This window comes from Harpia harpyja, chromosome 9 (genome assembly GCF_026419915.1).
Source record: "Harpia harpyja isolate bHarHar1 chromosome 9, bHarHar1 primary haplotype, whole genome shotgun sequence".
Taxonomy (NCBI): domain Eukaryota; kingdom Metazoa; phylum Chordata; class Aves; order Accipitriformes; family Accipitridae; genus Harpia; species Harpia harpyja.
The window spans coordinates 26,848,514-26,863,331 of NC_068948.1; the positions used below are offsets into that span (position 1 = coordinate 26,848,514).

The 14,818-nt window shown below is 57.4% G+C and overlaps 1 protein-coding gene and 1 long non-coding RNA gene across 13 annotated transcripts in view; both read right to left on the reverse strand.

Annotated features, from left to right (window-relative positions):
* Nucleotides 1-767, reverse strand: part of MEF2D (myocyte enhancer factor 2D) — a 76,126-nt gene extending 75,359 nt beyond the window's left edge. For 10 of the 12 annotated variants that reach the window (XM_052795481.1, XM_052795497.1, XM_052795496.1 and 7 more), the window contains exon 1: nucleotides 646-766. The gene's annotated coding sequence lies outside the window, so the exon portion shown is untranslated. Of the gene's footprint in view, nucleotides 1-645 lie in introns of all 12 variants that reach the window. The other 2 variants (XM_052795495.1, XM_052795493.1) reach the window with 1 other exon arrangement.
* A 2,781-nt stretch (nucleotides 768-3,548) lies between these two features.
* Nucleotides 3,549-5,819, reverse strand: LOC128146082 (uncharacterized). The gene is made up of 2 exons (XR_008236675.1): nucleotides 5,654-5,819; nucleotides 3,549-3,778 (listed from the first exon to the last, which is right to left on the reverse strand). It is a non-coding gene; the product is annotated as an uncharacterized LOC128146082 (long non-coding RNA).
* Nucleotides 5,820-14,818: the final 8,999 nt, after the last annotated feature.

A 14,818-nucleotide genomic window follows, 5' to 3' on the forward strand; every position in this document is an offset into this window, starting at 1 on the left:
CTGCGGCGTTGCGGAGGGGACTGTCACCACAGGGGTCCCACGGGGCTGCAACCCCACAGTGGGGCTAAGCACACCCCCCCCCCCCAGTGCCTGCCCCCATCCCATCAGCAGCACCCAACGAGCAGAGGGACCCATCCCCTTACATCGCACCCTGTGCCCACATCCCACCCGCGTCCCCCTCTCCACCGCACCCCTCTCACCTGTCCCCCCCGCAGCACCCAGGCCGAGGTGACACTTCTTCCCCTTCCTCCCTCTCCCTCCTTCACCTCTGCACCATTTTGGTGACGGTTTGTTTTGAAGCAGCAGCGGCGGCGGCGGCGGGGGGGGTGGGGGGGTGGCGGGGGGGGAAGGATGTGCTCTCCGCCCCCGCCGGCTGCGCGCTCCGGCCGCGCTCCGCCGCCCATCCCCGCCGCCTCGGGGCGGCACCGCGCAGCAGCGAAGGAGGGCGGGGGGGTTACCAGAGGGCCCCCCCCAAAAACACACACAGACGGAGCTCCTCGCCCTCCCAAAGGCGGGCGGCGCGGCCAAGGGCGGAGGAAGTAACGCCAGAATCGCAAAGACGTTAAAAAAAAATTTTTAAAAAAACCCAAAACCCCAACGTTTAAAAAAAAAGAATAAAAGCCCGAGAGAAGGACGGGGACCCACCTCTAGCGGGGCGCGGAGCCCAGCCGCCTCCCGGGGCTGCGGCGGAGCCGGCGGGGAGCGACCATCGCCGGGGCCGGCCCAGCCCAGCGTCAGGACGCGGCGCGGCGCAGGGCGCGGGCGGCGGCGCGGGCAGCCAATGGCCGCGGCGGCGGGGAGGAAGCGGAGCGGGTCCGGGGGCAGAGCCGGGGGCCGGGGGAAGGGGGAAGGGGGGAGCCGGGGCCGGGGGGGGAGAGATGGGGCCAGCCGGCGCCGGAGGAAGGGGGGAGCCGCGACCCCCCTCGCTCCCTCCCTCAGGGTCTGGCCCCACTCGTGTCGGTGCTTCCCTGCGGCAGCAGGATGGGGAGATTGGGGCCCCCCGCTCCGTCAGCAGCCCACCCCCCCGCGGGTGATGGTGGGGGGGAAGGTGGGGTTTGCCCCCAGCTCCCGGGCGGGGGACACACGAGGCTCAGGGAAGTGGGGTCGGTGGGGTGCGAGTGTCGGTGTCCCGGCCCTGAACCCTGGGCTGAGCTTTGGCGCGTGTCCCCAGAAGCCACACTGGGGCACGTTAGTCACCCCTCACCCCGGTGAAATGGCCGGTTCTGCAGTAGAGGTACTGGATCCGGTGCTCGGAGGCAGCAAAAGGTCCCAGTTCAGCGTCCGGCGCCGGCACAGACCCCTCATGGGTACAACGCAGCCCGGCTTGCCCCCATACAGGCCGCCCCATGGGGCTGCTCTCGCCTCCTGCATCCTGCAGGACATCGGCATGAAGCCGGCCCTGCCCCAACCATTCCCCGCAGCACCAAGTCCTCGGTGCCAGGAACAGGCGGCCGAGCACACGCCACCGGCACCGACCAGCCATGGCAAAGGGCTTCCTGCACTCCTTGGCTGCAGGGCTGCAACGCCCAGGCCCTGCTCCAAGCCGGGGCATTACGTTCCCTCTCCTCCAGCTCCTCCAGTAGCTTCAACCTGGATAAATTGCTCTGTGGTTACCCTCAAGAAGTCCAACCTGTTGAACAATGACTCCCACTGCAGCGCTCACTCCGCGCCAGGACTGTTTGGGGCTGTGGATTCTGATTTTTAGGGGATTGGGGACCTGGTGCCATGCCCGTCTCGCCGCCTTGTGTGGTGCTGTGCAGCCACAGCATCAGGGCAGCACCGGCAGTGGGTACCAGCAGCCTCGGGGCTGGGGATACAGATGGGGCCGGTGGCTGGAAGGATGCAGACCTCCTGCCTGCACCCCTGGGTCTGCACCGAGGGGCGTGGCAGGTGCTGGTTCTTCTACCGGATGAGCTCTCCCGCCGCTGAGCACTGGCCAGAGAAGTGCTGTATGGCACGGCTGGGACTCGGCGCGGGCTCGGCATGGGGCACAGGCTTTCCTTTCCCGGGGACGCACGTGGCATGGCGGGCCTGGGCAGGCTCCCACGTGCCACAGAAAGCAGTAAAAATAAAAATCAAGCTGGCGTGGGACTGCGCCCAGTGGAAGCAAGCTCGTGCCAGGGGTTGGAGCCTCCATGGGAGATGTTTCATGGGTCCCACCTGACCGGCGGACGTGCAGCCCACCTTCCCATACTGGTGGCATGGAGCCAGCACGAGTCCGGCGGGAGTCTCATGCCCCAGAAGGCAGGGATGCTGAGTGATGACTGTGTCACACACGAGGCCACTGTCCCAGCAGGAAGGGGCTGGGGACCAGTGACAAGGATGTCCCAGCCCCGTTGGGTCACATCCAGTTGGAGCACTGAGAATACAGGCACTCCCAACATCCCTGGAGCACAAAAACAGCCACAGGGGAGTTGCTGAGGACGGGGGAGCAAAGCCAGCCATTGCCTTTTTACCAAGACTGTGCCCATAACCATTAACCATCAACCATCTCGCAGTGGCACACAGTCCCCCCGCGCCAGCCTCCTGGCTCCCCCACGGCACAAGGTGCTGCACAAACCCAAAAAACCCAGTTACGTCCCCAAAGGTCCAGGGTGATTTGGGAGGCTGGGGCTGGGCTGTGCTCCTGTTGGGGCTGTTCATCACAGCCGGCTCTTCCTTGAGCCTTGTCCCGGGCTGGGAGGGCAGGAAGAGGTTCCCCAATGCCGGTGACTCAGCCGAAGGGGACGTTTTGCAACACGCTGGGTGTGGGAGGAGGTTCCCAATGCGTGGAAAGTAGGCGGCGAATTATCCGAGGTGTGTGGTGAGCGCGCAGCTCGGCTCGCAAGCAGGGAGCAAACGCTGCAGGGAAAGCCGGCAGGGCGAGCAGACCTGCAGCCTGGAACTGGGGAAGGGGGTCCCGCTCTGGGGCTTACGAGGGGACAGAGGGTCCTTGGGGCCGGGATGGTGGCATGGCCGCAGCCAGCCACTCTGGGGTGGTGCATGCACCCCATTCTGGAGCACAGCCCATGCACCTTTGCCCACATAAATCTGGGACAAACTAAGCAAAAGCACAAATATCTCTGTTAGGGCAAGAGGTAAGACACACTCGACAGAGAGGCCAGATCCGACTCGAGCATCACAGGTGGCACAGGTACCTCTGCCATCATCACCCCTCTGACTCAGTGACACAGTTTCCTGCTGGCTCCTTCCCCCATCACGATATGTATTTCTAGTGGACTTTTCAGTGTGTTTGGCTTTTTGGGGCTGTTTGTTGTCAGTTAGATATTTTATTATATTTATTGTTAGAAATAGGGCTATTTTTAGCACTCTGTTGGTTTAGATAGAGATGGGATTAGTCATCTCACCAAGAGCTGTTTGCAGTCTCTCCTCAAGGATTCTCTGGCGTTTGTTTTCCAATCAACTGAGATCATGCATCCAAAGAAATAAAAAATAAAAATAGTCATAATAATGTGCAGCAGCCAAGCTCCGGTGTCTCTCCGTGAGCTACAGGGTGGAAATGCGGGAAGGATCCAACCCAGGATATTTATGAGACGAAAACGAGAACATTACTATGAACCTCAAAGTATTTTGGAAAGTCAGTTAGAGCTGTATTTTTTTTTTTTTTTCTCTTGGGAACCAAATGCTGAGTAACTCCCTTCCCACACCAGGCTGATGGCTTTGTACAGCTGGTACGCAGCCTCTTGACGGTGGAAATTGCTTTCCCTTGCCCTATGCCAGCAGGTAGGAGGCAGGACTCCTGGGTCTTCCAAGATATGCAGCCACCTACACCCTCAGGCTATTACAAAAAAAAAAAAAAAAAAAAAAAAAGACAGCCAAAAACCTAAAGTGGGAAAAATATTTGTCCTTTCCTGCACCAAGTGCAGGGAGGATGGGAGAGGAGGCAGTTGAGGCTGGTTTGGCTGGTTTCAAAGTCAGGAGGCCAAGAGCAGTGTCCTGTGCTGTGGAGCAGCATCTCTACCCTCCTTGCCGCAAATTTTGGTCTCTCTCCGCTACCATTCCTCCCTCTGAGCTGAGTGGGAGCAGAGCTCCCACCCTGGTTTTGGAGACCAATTTGGCTCTTAAAAAGATCGGAGTCAGATGCAGCAAGGAATCAAACTCTGCGGTTCATCTCATCACTCTCTGGCGTGGAAGTACCACCACCAGCTTGTCCCCCGGCAATGCCGCCACCCTTGGGATGCTGCAGAGCTTAAAGCGAGGGAGGGGGATGTGGGTCTCCTGCCAGCCCCACCTCACCTGGACCCTGACCCCTGGGGGTGGGTGACAGTGCCCTCGGCGGTGGCACAGCCCACCTTTGGGGACAGGGGACCAAACACCAACCGGGAAGAGGAGCCGGAGCTGTGCAGTGAGATGCATTCATGGGGTCAATCCCTGAGCCAAGGGACAGCCCCGGTGACCCCTTCCAGGGTCCCTGCCAGCCCCTCTCCCTGTGGCTCCCGCGACCCTCCTGGCTGCAGGGTGACGCATGCCCAGGGCACGGCGCGGCGCAGAGGCTGGCACACTCGCTGCACACCCAACCCGCGGAGAGGACGAGGGTGGCACACGTGCCATGATGATGTGGGGAGGGGGTGGTGCCATGCGGGTGGCGAGGAAGCGTCGCCTTCACATGGCCCACCCCAGCCCCCCCCACGTCACCCACCCCGGCATGGGCACGCCGGAGGCGGATTATTTGCCCTGGCAGCTGGTGGAGGCTCCAGCGTTTGCTGGTGGGGGGATCGTTGCATGGAGCGAAGCCGGCAGCGATGTTCCCAGGGGACCCTGCAAGGCCGGGGGGGGGGGGTCATGTCCCTCCTGCCCTGGCCATGCACCTTCACCGGCCTCATGGCCCCCTTGCTCCCTGCAAACGGTCCCTTCCTCCCTGCCCCCCCTTCCTCTCCAAGTCTAAATTCTCCCACAGCAGCCATTGACGTCCTGCCTGCGTCACCGTCTCCAGCACAACCAGACAGCACGTGGGAGAGACAGGTTTAAAGTGGCAGGGCCCTGCGAGGGCTCCAGCTGTGCACCCCAGCAGTGGGGACATGTGGGGAGGGGTGTGTGGGAGCCCTGGGGGGGGTGCTGCCCCCCCAGACCCCACTGTACCCCACCCACCCAAATGGCACCGAGGTCCTGGTGCAGCCAGGAAGGTGTTTCCCGGTGTCACCCCAGCGTGAAGCAGAGGGGGTGAGATGAGGCTTTTTCTTTCCCATAGCAAGGCTTGCATGGGAGCGTGAAAACATTTTGCTTCCAGGTCCATGCCTACAATCCTCCCTCCCTGCCACTCTCCAAACCCACCCCAAATGGGGACCAGAAGCGCTGGCGGCCAGGGAAGGCAGCTTGCGTTAGATGTGCAAGCTCACAGACCCAGCTCCAAAAGCCAGAGCCAGACTCCTGGTGTTTTTTCCCGGCTGCCAGTCCTTGTGCCTTTATATCTGGGCTTTGCCTATGCCCAAATTAAGGTGCAGCTCAGCTGGGTCCTAAGGGCTGGGAACAGGGTTTGTATGCAGGGAAGGTGCCAGACCTCTGCAAAGGTGTGGGGTGCAGCAAGTTTTGCAAGGGCTCACGCATGGGGTGCAGTGAGTTTTGCAAGGGCTCAGGTGCCTTCCCTGAAGCCTGCTCATCATTTCTGCTCCTGGCTATTGCCTTACAGCTGCAGCGCCGCAGGACATCAATTTACCCGTGACTCAGGGCTTCGGGGTGGGTCGGGAGAGCAAACCCCCCGGCCCTGAAACAGCCCTGCTTCCTCTCTCTGTCCACACTGCAACCCTGGGGGCTATTTTTGTCCTTTCCCTTCTATTTATTGTGCCAAAGTCATGTGTGGTTGGAGAACGCTGTGGTGTTTGCTTTATGATCGCTTCCTTCCCGCCCATAACCTTTTGCCTTAAAACGGGATTCGCCCTGATCCTCGACCCAAGGCCGGCAAGCCTGGGCAGCGTGCCACCAGCACTGGCTCTTGGGGGACAGAGATTCCTGGCTCTGATCCTGATTTTGGTGCAAAGCTGAGTGCAAATGCGCTGCCCATCAGCTCCCCAGGCACTTTCCCAGGGCACAAACTCACAGCCCTGAACCTCCTCCCCTCGAGCATCCCCAGCCCCTGCTCAGTGCCGCCGGCAGCGCCTGCGCTGCCACACTCACAGCCAGACCTGTGAAATGCTTTGCTTTCAAAGGCAGACAGATGGGTGAGTGGGAACCATCGCGGCGAGCCCTCAAACAGGAGCCACCACGAGAAGAGGGAGGAGAAATTTGAAAAAAAAGCAACTTCCAGAAGGCAGCCACCCTCTGCGTCCTGCCCAAAGTCCCACAGGCCATCTGCGGCCAAGAGAGGAACTGAGTCAGGGCCACCCCTTCACGGGGGCCAGGCAGTGGCAGCCCTGCATGAGTGTCCCCGAGGCCAGCACGGGACCCGCTGCGGGGACAGCTCGTTCTCATCCTCTCCGACACCCCGCTTGGACAGCGAGGCAAAGGGAGGGTGACACCGCCCCCCCGCATTGAGCCGGACTACCAGGGCTGGCTGGAGGCTTGGACCAGCCTGGGCATTGCTGGGCCACTGGCATTGATAAACTGGGCAGAGGTGTGGGGGGGGGGCACGGGTAAGACCCCGCTGCCATTCCAAAGCATCGGCTGAGCCCTGGGCTTGGCCGCTGGTCAGGACTGTTTGCCAGCAACCCCAGCATGCTGCTGCCTTCACCCCTCTGCAGTATGGTGTGGTGTGGGATCTGCACACCACAGCTTACACTCCTTGGGGTAACCACCGGGGCCAAACCCTGATGGGAAATGTCCAAAAACTTCTGCAGGCAGCAAACCCAGCTGGGGCTTAGCTCAGCCCAAGCTGGTGACAACTTTGCTGGTCTGCATTGGAGGTTTCCAACTAGGACAGCAGCAGTACCTGGGGCCGAGCGGGCACAGCAGAGCATCCCCCAGCTCCCACTGCTGGGGGTTTTACCAGCAAGGGAGGCATCTTTTAGCATCCCTGAGGGTTAAGCCCAGCACGCTGCTTATCACCTAACTGAGGCTGTGAAAATGTCTATGTTGGAAGAAAAACACTGCAGAGCATCTTGCAATTTCAAATTAACTAGATCTCTCCTTTTCCTTCCAAAGCAGAAAACTGCAGCTGCGCTTTCCTTTTTATGGTGCATGTGGCGGCTGCAAGCCGCCGGCGGGGTAGAGCTTCAGCAGGCTCCCCAAGCAAGTGCATATCTTTTGTGTGTAGGAGTAGCTGCTGATTGGGAGCAGCCCAATTTCAAGGAACTCCCAAAAGTTACAAACCTTAATGTCTTGCTGAATCAGAGTGTGAGATCCAGAGCAGCTCCCTGCTCTGCAGCCTGGAGAAAGCAAAGATCTGGGTTTCTGCAGCTGGGACCTCTTTGCTGTACCTGACAATCTCCATTCCCCTCCTGCATCCCTCCTTGAGACACTATCTGTAACTGCTGCACAAATGCCTGGCCCTAATGAAAGGGCCCAGCACCTTCCCCATCACCCAGCCAGTCAAACCTGCACAAACTGAGCCCAGCGCACACAAAAACAAAAAACCTCTCCTGGGTGAGGTCGTTATCACCCATGAGTCAAAGCAGCCTCCCAGCCGTGGGTTCGAGCCATCATCGCAGCACTGCCGAGCCTCGATGCAGATGAGAGGTGCCCAGGGCCCTGCACCACGGATTCAGCTGCATGCTGCCGTGCTTTGCACCACAAAAAAAGGCTGGAGCCCTCCTGGCCGTGGCCCTTGGGAGTGTGACCCCCCTGCAAGGCAGCGGCCAGGCTGCCCTTGCTGCTGCTCACTTGATCCTGTCTCCTCCCCATCTAATCCACGCTCCCCTCCCGGTATCCTCTGCTCCACTTTAATGCCAAACGTTGGCTGACAGCCACTCGGCTCCGGAGGACGCCTTTTTTCCCAGTTATGCAACCCGTGGCTGAGCTCTTTGCCTTTCACTGCGAGGGAGTTTTTGGAGGCCAGGCTGGGAACCCCATCTGGGGAGTAGACAGGTCCTGGGATGTCCCAAACGGGGACGGAGAGGCAGCAGCACTGGCTGCCTCCCTCACTTTGCCCCTGGGGCTGCTGCTCATTCCTAATCCCTTCCTTTTCTCCTCTTTCCAGGCATCCCAGCGCTCCCACAGGGTCCAGCCCTGCTCCCTTTCCCCATGGGCTCCTCTACACTGCAAGAAGAGCTTGCTGCAAGCTTGCAGCGTGCCTGGCACAGCATCCTGGCTAACCCTGCCATCTCACAGCCGGAATAATTAATTACACTCTGAGTGGCGGTTTGCAGCCCTGTTTTACGTTGCTGTGCTCTGGGACCGCTGACACCGAGTCCCATTTTGCTTCTCCCCATGGGACAGAGAAGCATGAGCCCCCCCTCAAAGGGACAGTATGGCACGGGCATGCTCCTGAGCCCCTGCACCCCAAGGGGCCGAGCCCCCCCCAGCCCAGCGTCTCCCCTTACAGTCCTCTCCCTTGAGCAGAGGCTCGAGCAGTGCCTTTACCTTTCAGGCAATGGGCTTATCTGCTCCACCGCAGACCTGCTTTCATGCTGGAGAGCTTTGAAGATAAGTGAGGGCTTCAGAGAGTGGGTATTTAAGGCTCAAGCTGCCGCATCTGGGGATGCTATTCCTGGGCTGCCATACACGGCAGCATCTGAACCACAGGCTGGGTGGTCGACCGTGCCACTGGCTTATTTTGGGGTAGATCTGGGGTGCCTGCTGCTGGTGCCCGGAGTGGAGGAGAAGCCTCCAAGCTACAATGGGGCGCCCAAATGCATCCCTTCTTCGCTGCAGCCTGGGACCCCCAGCTGAGGCTGCCGTGCCCTTCCAAAACCCACCACGACATAAAAAGCTGCCAAAGAGCTTCTTCCAGGGAACAAAACTTCCCCAAGCCCAGCTGCTTTGGAGGGCATCATGGCCACCCACCACCAGACCCTTGCTCCCAAAAGCCAGCAGTCTCCCCGCGCCCGGCTGGTGCCCACCAAGTTGTTGGGAGGAATATTGGGACACAGAGGACATTTTGTTCCCTGCTCTCCCCTTAAATTATCCTGCCACATATAGTAGATCTTGGTGCTATTTTTAGGCCTTGCTTGTTTAATTATTGAGAAAGATTTTGAAGGATCTCTTGAAGGCAAGGAGATGAGCACCCGCGGGTGCTCACCAGATTTCTCTTCTTGCTGCTGCCTGCAGAGACCACTCAGCCCTGAGGCACCGGGCAGAGAGTGGGACCGTAGCAGCTGCCATCCCCCTTTGCCGCATGAATCCTCCGACACCAGCTCCTGCCTGTGCTTCGTTTGCCTGCAGGGATGGCCGTGGGGATGGGGAGAGCGGGGTTGGTCTTTGAAACTGGTGGGTGAGCAACCCCCCTGCCATAACCACAGCAACAACCACCTCTTGCACATGAGGAAAGCAGCTCAGGGGCTGAAACAAGGGACAAAGCTGGTCCCCAGAATGACACTTTGCCAGCACAAGGGACCACGTGCACAAGCCATCGGAGCCAGGAAACACTGGGTCTCAGCTAGCAAAAACTGGTGCAATCCCAGCACTGGCTTCCGCCAGGAAAGGATGTGGCCCAGAATTCACCATTTTTATTTTTAACTAAAACGGCTGCTTTGCTTGCTGAAAAATGACCTTATTCTCAGCTCGCCGGGTGGAATCGCAATGGCAGGAGATTTTTTTTTTTTTTTAAACTGGTTCCTTTCATGTTTCCACTTACAAAAATCCAAACAGAGGATGGCCTTTATTTGAGATTAAAGGGTTATGGTCAACTTGAATTCTGCTGAGATTTCAGCAAAATAATACATAATGAAGTAAGAGCCAGATACTCAACTGGCATGAACTGCCATGGCTTTATTATCTTCAGTTTTGCAACACCTATTTGTACCTGCCAGCAACCTGGCTCAGGGACTTCAAGGAAAACATTGATTTACCCCAGCTGCTTGGCTCAGCCAGCCAGGATTAACTGCCACCAGCTGAGGATATAGGCTGTTCAGGGTATCTATGATCTGTCCATGTTTCCTAAGGAAACAAGAGATATATAATCATATATTTTGTCTGTTCATCCTCTCCCCCTCTCAACCATGTTGGGTACAAAGGTAAAGATATTAATTTTAATAGTGCAGATACTAAGGTGCTACAGGTTGCATGAAAATAATTGTCGTCTATCAGAGACCCCATACTCACTCCAGGGAAGGACAGCAGGGTAACCCCAACTCTGTACGAGACATCAGCCGTGCCACAGGGTGGATGTTCCAACACAGGACGCATCTTTGGTCCAAACCCCCCTCTACCGCGGAACCCCCCCCCAGCCTGCATCCGAGCCCCTGGTCGTGCACCAGGTCTGCTGCTCCCCAGGGAGGTCACCGAGTGATGCCACGCTGCCAGGATGTTCCAAAAACTGGCCCAAACTAATTGCTGCAATTAAGGATGGTGTGATGAAGCTGGGCTGGAGGGCCTGGGATGGGCATATCGGGCTGGATCTGGGCTGGGCTGCTCCGGCAGGCACACACGGGGCAGGGGCGGGGGGCAAGTTGTCAGCCCCTGCTCCTTAACACCCTGACAAGCTTATAACTATTTCATTTGTTACACTGTGAACCTTTTTAAATTAATGAACATAAGGTTGTCACGGTTGCTGTGGCAACGACATGTTGCCGAGGCAACAGCAGCGATGCAGAGCCTGCGGAGTGTAATCAGGGGTCAGGCTAATGATGGAGCCAGGATGCAAGTGGGGGCTGCGGGAAGGGGCAGCAAGTCCCGGGGCTCCCACCAGCCCGTTGCCCCCCCCCCCGCACTGCTCTCCGACCCCAAACCCAGCACCGACGGGTGGGATGGCATTTCCCTGTCGCTGCCGCCCTGACCCAGAGAGGGGGGCAAAACTGCCTTGACACCCTCCGTGCCTACACGGCCCAAGGATGTGCGTGCTCTGTGCCAGCCCAGCCCTGCTAATGGGGAAGACAGCCAACTTGCAGACCCCATCTCACGGTCACATCACCTCCCCTTTCCCATCTCCCATGGGTCTGTCCGGGCTTCTGGCCCCCCCACCCCGCAGCGGGGGGCCATGCAGACCAAGGGTGGCCGAGGCAGAACAGACATGGCCGTGGGGCAAAAACCGCACCTGTGGGTCCCCTCCCGAAGGGACACGAGGACAACAGGGTGGTTTGGGAACAGCTCGCCCTGCCTCACTCTTCCCACCAGCCAGGGGCTGGGGCCGGGGACCAGGATGCCTCGTCCCACTGCCGCAGCTGCCCTGCCCCGGCATCTCCCCACCATGGTCGTTCAGAGGCTGCGTGTAACCCAGAGCAGCAGAGATTTTTGCAGCCACAAAACTCTTTAAATGCATTTATGTCCCCCACCCCAGCAATGCGCTAGAAAAGGATGGGGAGGGAGGGAGGGGGGGCAACTGAACACCTCTGCAAGAAAACTCACTGAAATTCAGAGCAGGAAAATGCCTTTGCGACGTCTCCAGGCAAGTGGGCTTTGAACTTCTCCTTCCAAGTCCAAGCAAAAGGCCCCCCAGCCCCTCTCACTCCCCAGGGTGCAGTCTGGCAGCCCCACACGCGTGGCGCTGCACATCCACGTCCGGGGAGCTCACGCAGTGGGGGACCCAGTGGGTGCCAAGCCCGCAGGGATGGCAGTGGGTCAGGGTCCAGCCAGCCAGCCCCAGGGAAGGCAAAGCCCTGCCGGGGTGCGGAGGGGGGCTCTCTGCCCCCGTGGAATTAGGCAAAGCGATGGGGTGAAGCCTAAGAGGCTGGGATGAAGGGTGCGGGGTGCAGGATGGGAACTGTCCCCTCCCCAGTGCAGGGTGCAGTGGCCACCCTTCGCTCGGGGTAACGCGGCCAGCCCTTCTCTGCAGCTGACGTCTCCCCAAGACCAAAACCATAGGGTGTGAGCTGGAGAAAAAATGGGGTGGGGAAGGCAAGTTTCAGGGCTGGGGATTTCTCTGCCTTCTGGGAAGGGAGGTCTGGGCTCATCCCAGTGCTATCGGCATGGAGGAGGGTAGGTCTGTCCCCGGCAGCCCTCGCTGACACTCCCGAGGTCCCTGCAGCGTCACAGGGCTGTGGATGGGCTTTTTCCTTGGCCCTTTCAAGGTATGTGTGGCCCAACTTCTGTTTGCGCCCAGGCACCCCAGTGATGTGAAAACGGGTGGCTGATTATGAACCACAAACACCAACTCCCTTTCCAGCACTGACAGATCCATAATGTAATGCTAAATATGTATTTTTTATATATATATGAGAAATATATTTTTATAGATTATATTTGTTTTATATACATGAGATTTGCGGGGGGGATGTGTTATATATATATTCCAAAAACCTCCCCCAAACCAGCTCAAACCCATTTTCTCATCTTGCTTTTGAAGGCAACGTTGTTCTGGGCCCGTGGAAGGACGAATGACCCATCACGGGTGAGCACTGACATTCCACCCTTTGGGGCTCGTGACGCAGCTTGGAGCACGGCTGCTGAGGATGCATGCATCCCTGAGCCCGACTCTTTGTGCTGAGGTTTCATAAGTGCGCACGTGCACAATGCCGTACCACGGAAGATCTTTCAGAACCCTTCCAGCTCTTCCCTTGCCTGTCAGGGAAATGTCTAAATATTTCTTTTTTCCCCAAATACTTTTTTCATCAGAACTGGAAAGGGGGAAAAAAAATTTAAAAAATCATGAAAACACTGAAATCCACATTAGGGTTTGAACAAAAGCAGCATCTCGTAATTGGGAGGAGGCTGCACCCTCAGACCCCCCAAGGGACGGACCCACACGCCTCTCCTGGGGCTTTGCCGGGTTGTAGCGTAGCATAAAGCCCTGTTTCCATCCTGCTGATGGGAGGTGAAGCACGTGGAGTCCCAGGGGGACGATTTGCCTTGCTATCTCCTGAGGATATCCACCGCCAGCAAAGAAACAGGGACCAGAGCAGAGCCTGGCTCTACTTGTGTCCCAGATAATGCTGTCACCCCACAGAAACCAGGCTCATCCCAGCAAGCTCAGTAGAGAGGCCAAAGGGTGAAGGAGATATGTCAGGGCTTCCCTCCTGCTGTTCAAAGCAGGACTGCGATGCCCAGGAGGGACGAGTGTCCAGGAGACCTTCCCCGGCTGGCCCCAGCTCTGCTCTCCGTCGCTCACAATCAGCTGCCGGGAGCTGTGGCAAAACCTCACAAGTGCAAATCAGGAGAAAAAAAGTAAATTAAAAATTAAAAATAAAATTAAAAATAAAATAAAACAAACCAAAATAAAATAAAATATAAAATATGAAATAAAATAAAATATAAAATAAAATAAATTAAAAGTAAAATAAAAAATAAAATACATTTTAAAATTTAAAAAATCTCCTTGACTTGCAAGAGTGCTTAGGTTAACTTGGAGCTTGTTTTCCAGCATGTCGCCTTTGAGGTTGGATGGTTTGTGGTGGGGAAAGGCACGGAAGCCCATTTCCCTGCAGCCTGGCATGAATTGAGCGCTGGGGCTGAGCCCCATCACTGCGAGGATTGGCTGCAAGCAGCACCCAAGGGCTGAGCATCACCCTGGGTCGTTGCTCGTGACATCCCTCGCTCGCACTCCAGCCGTCCCACCACCAGCACTGCCACCTCTCCTGAGGGGGCTGCGCGAGTCCCCTGACCAAGCTTGGCAAGACAACGCTTACCTTTCCAAGAGGGTCATTGCCAGAGGCCAAATTATGACCCAGCACCCAAACCGCAGCTTCCCCTTCCAGCAGCACCAGAGTCAGCATCATGTGCCTTGGGTGACGCTGTGCTCCCTCCCTCCGCTTTCCTTCTTTATGTGCAAGAATTTAAAAAAAAAAAAAAAAAGGCACAGAATGAAAGAAAAGCGCAAGGAGCCTGGCCTCCTGAAGCCCTGCAAATTCAAGCCAGGGCCAGCTTCAGAGAGGAAAAGACCAGCAAAATCTGCTCCAGCAGCAGTCAAGGCTAATTAAATAGCAAATGCATCCATTTCCAAAGGATTCGGCAATTTCTAGCTGCAGCTGCTGCTGACCTGTGATGCAACCTTGGGCTGCAGCCAACTGTTGTTACCTCTCTCATGGTGGATCAGCACCCCAAAACCCAGGGTAAAGCTTGCTGCTGCAGATACCCCGTCTTGCATGACTATCTGCATTCTCCCATCAGCTTGGCCGGGGACCGCCAGGTGCCACGGGGCACATCCCGGGGGCTGTTCACCCCATGCTCTCCCTTCCCGCTGGTTCCCCTGCCCTAAAGTCGAAGTCACTCATGCAGAAAGGACCTGCCAGCTCTTAACTTCTCTGGGCACAAGGGACTAATCCCATTTTACAGATTAAGGAAGCATCTTGCCGCGTGACAGGTTGGAAATAGCGTGCAACTCCCTTCCCCACTCCGACCTATGGCCATCCCCATCGCTCCCTGCTGCCTTGCCGGGGCTGGGACCCCCATTTTATTGTGTTAGCCCTAATCCCAGGATTTCGTTCCTCCCATTCCCCAGGTGCGGGGCTCGGTTTGTCCTGTTCAATCCCAGGGACGACCTGCCACCTCCCTCCCCACTCGCTCTTGCCCAGCACCTGGTCTCTCCCTCCCAGGGCTGGGCACCCGCTGCACACCCACCTCCACTGCCTAATCCCCCCTAATCCTCATTGCTGCCTCCATGTTGGAAAGCCCTTATTGAGCTCCCTTGTCTAACTCAGGAGTAGAGATAACTTGCTATCTCCCACCCCAATCTCTTCTATAGTCTATTTTCTTCCTGCCCAGAGTTGATTTCCCTCACCTAATTGCCCGGAAAGCTCTTTTCCCTTCCTCTAATCAGTCTGGGGCAGACTTTCTCTAGATAATTGTGCTGAGACCTGATCACCCTTCTCATCTCCATTTCTCCAACACTCCCATTTCTTCACTAAACTCATCTGCC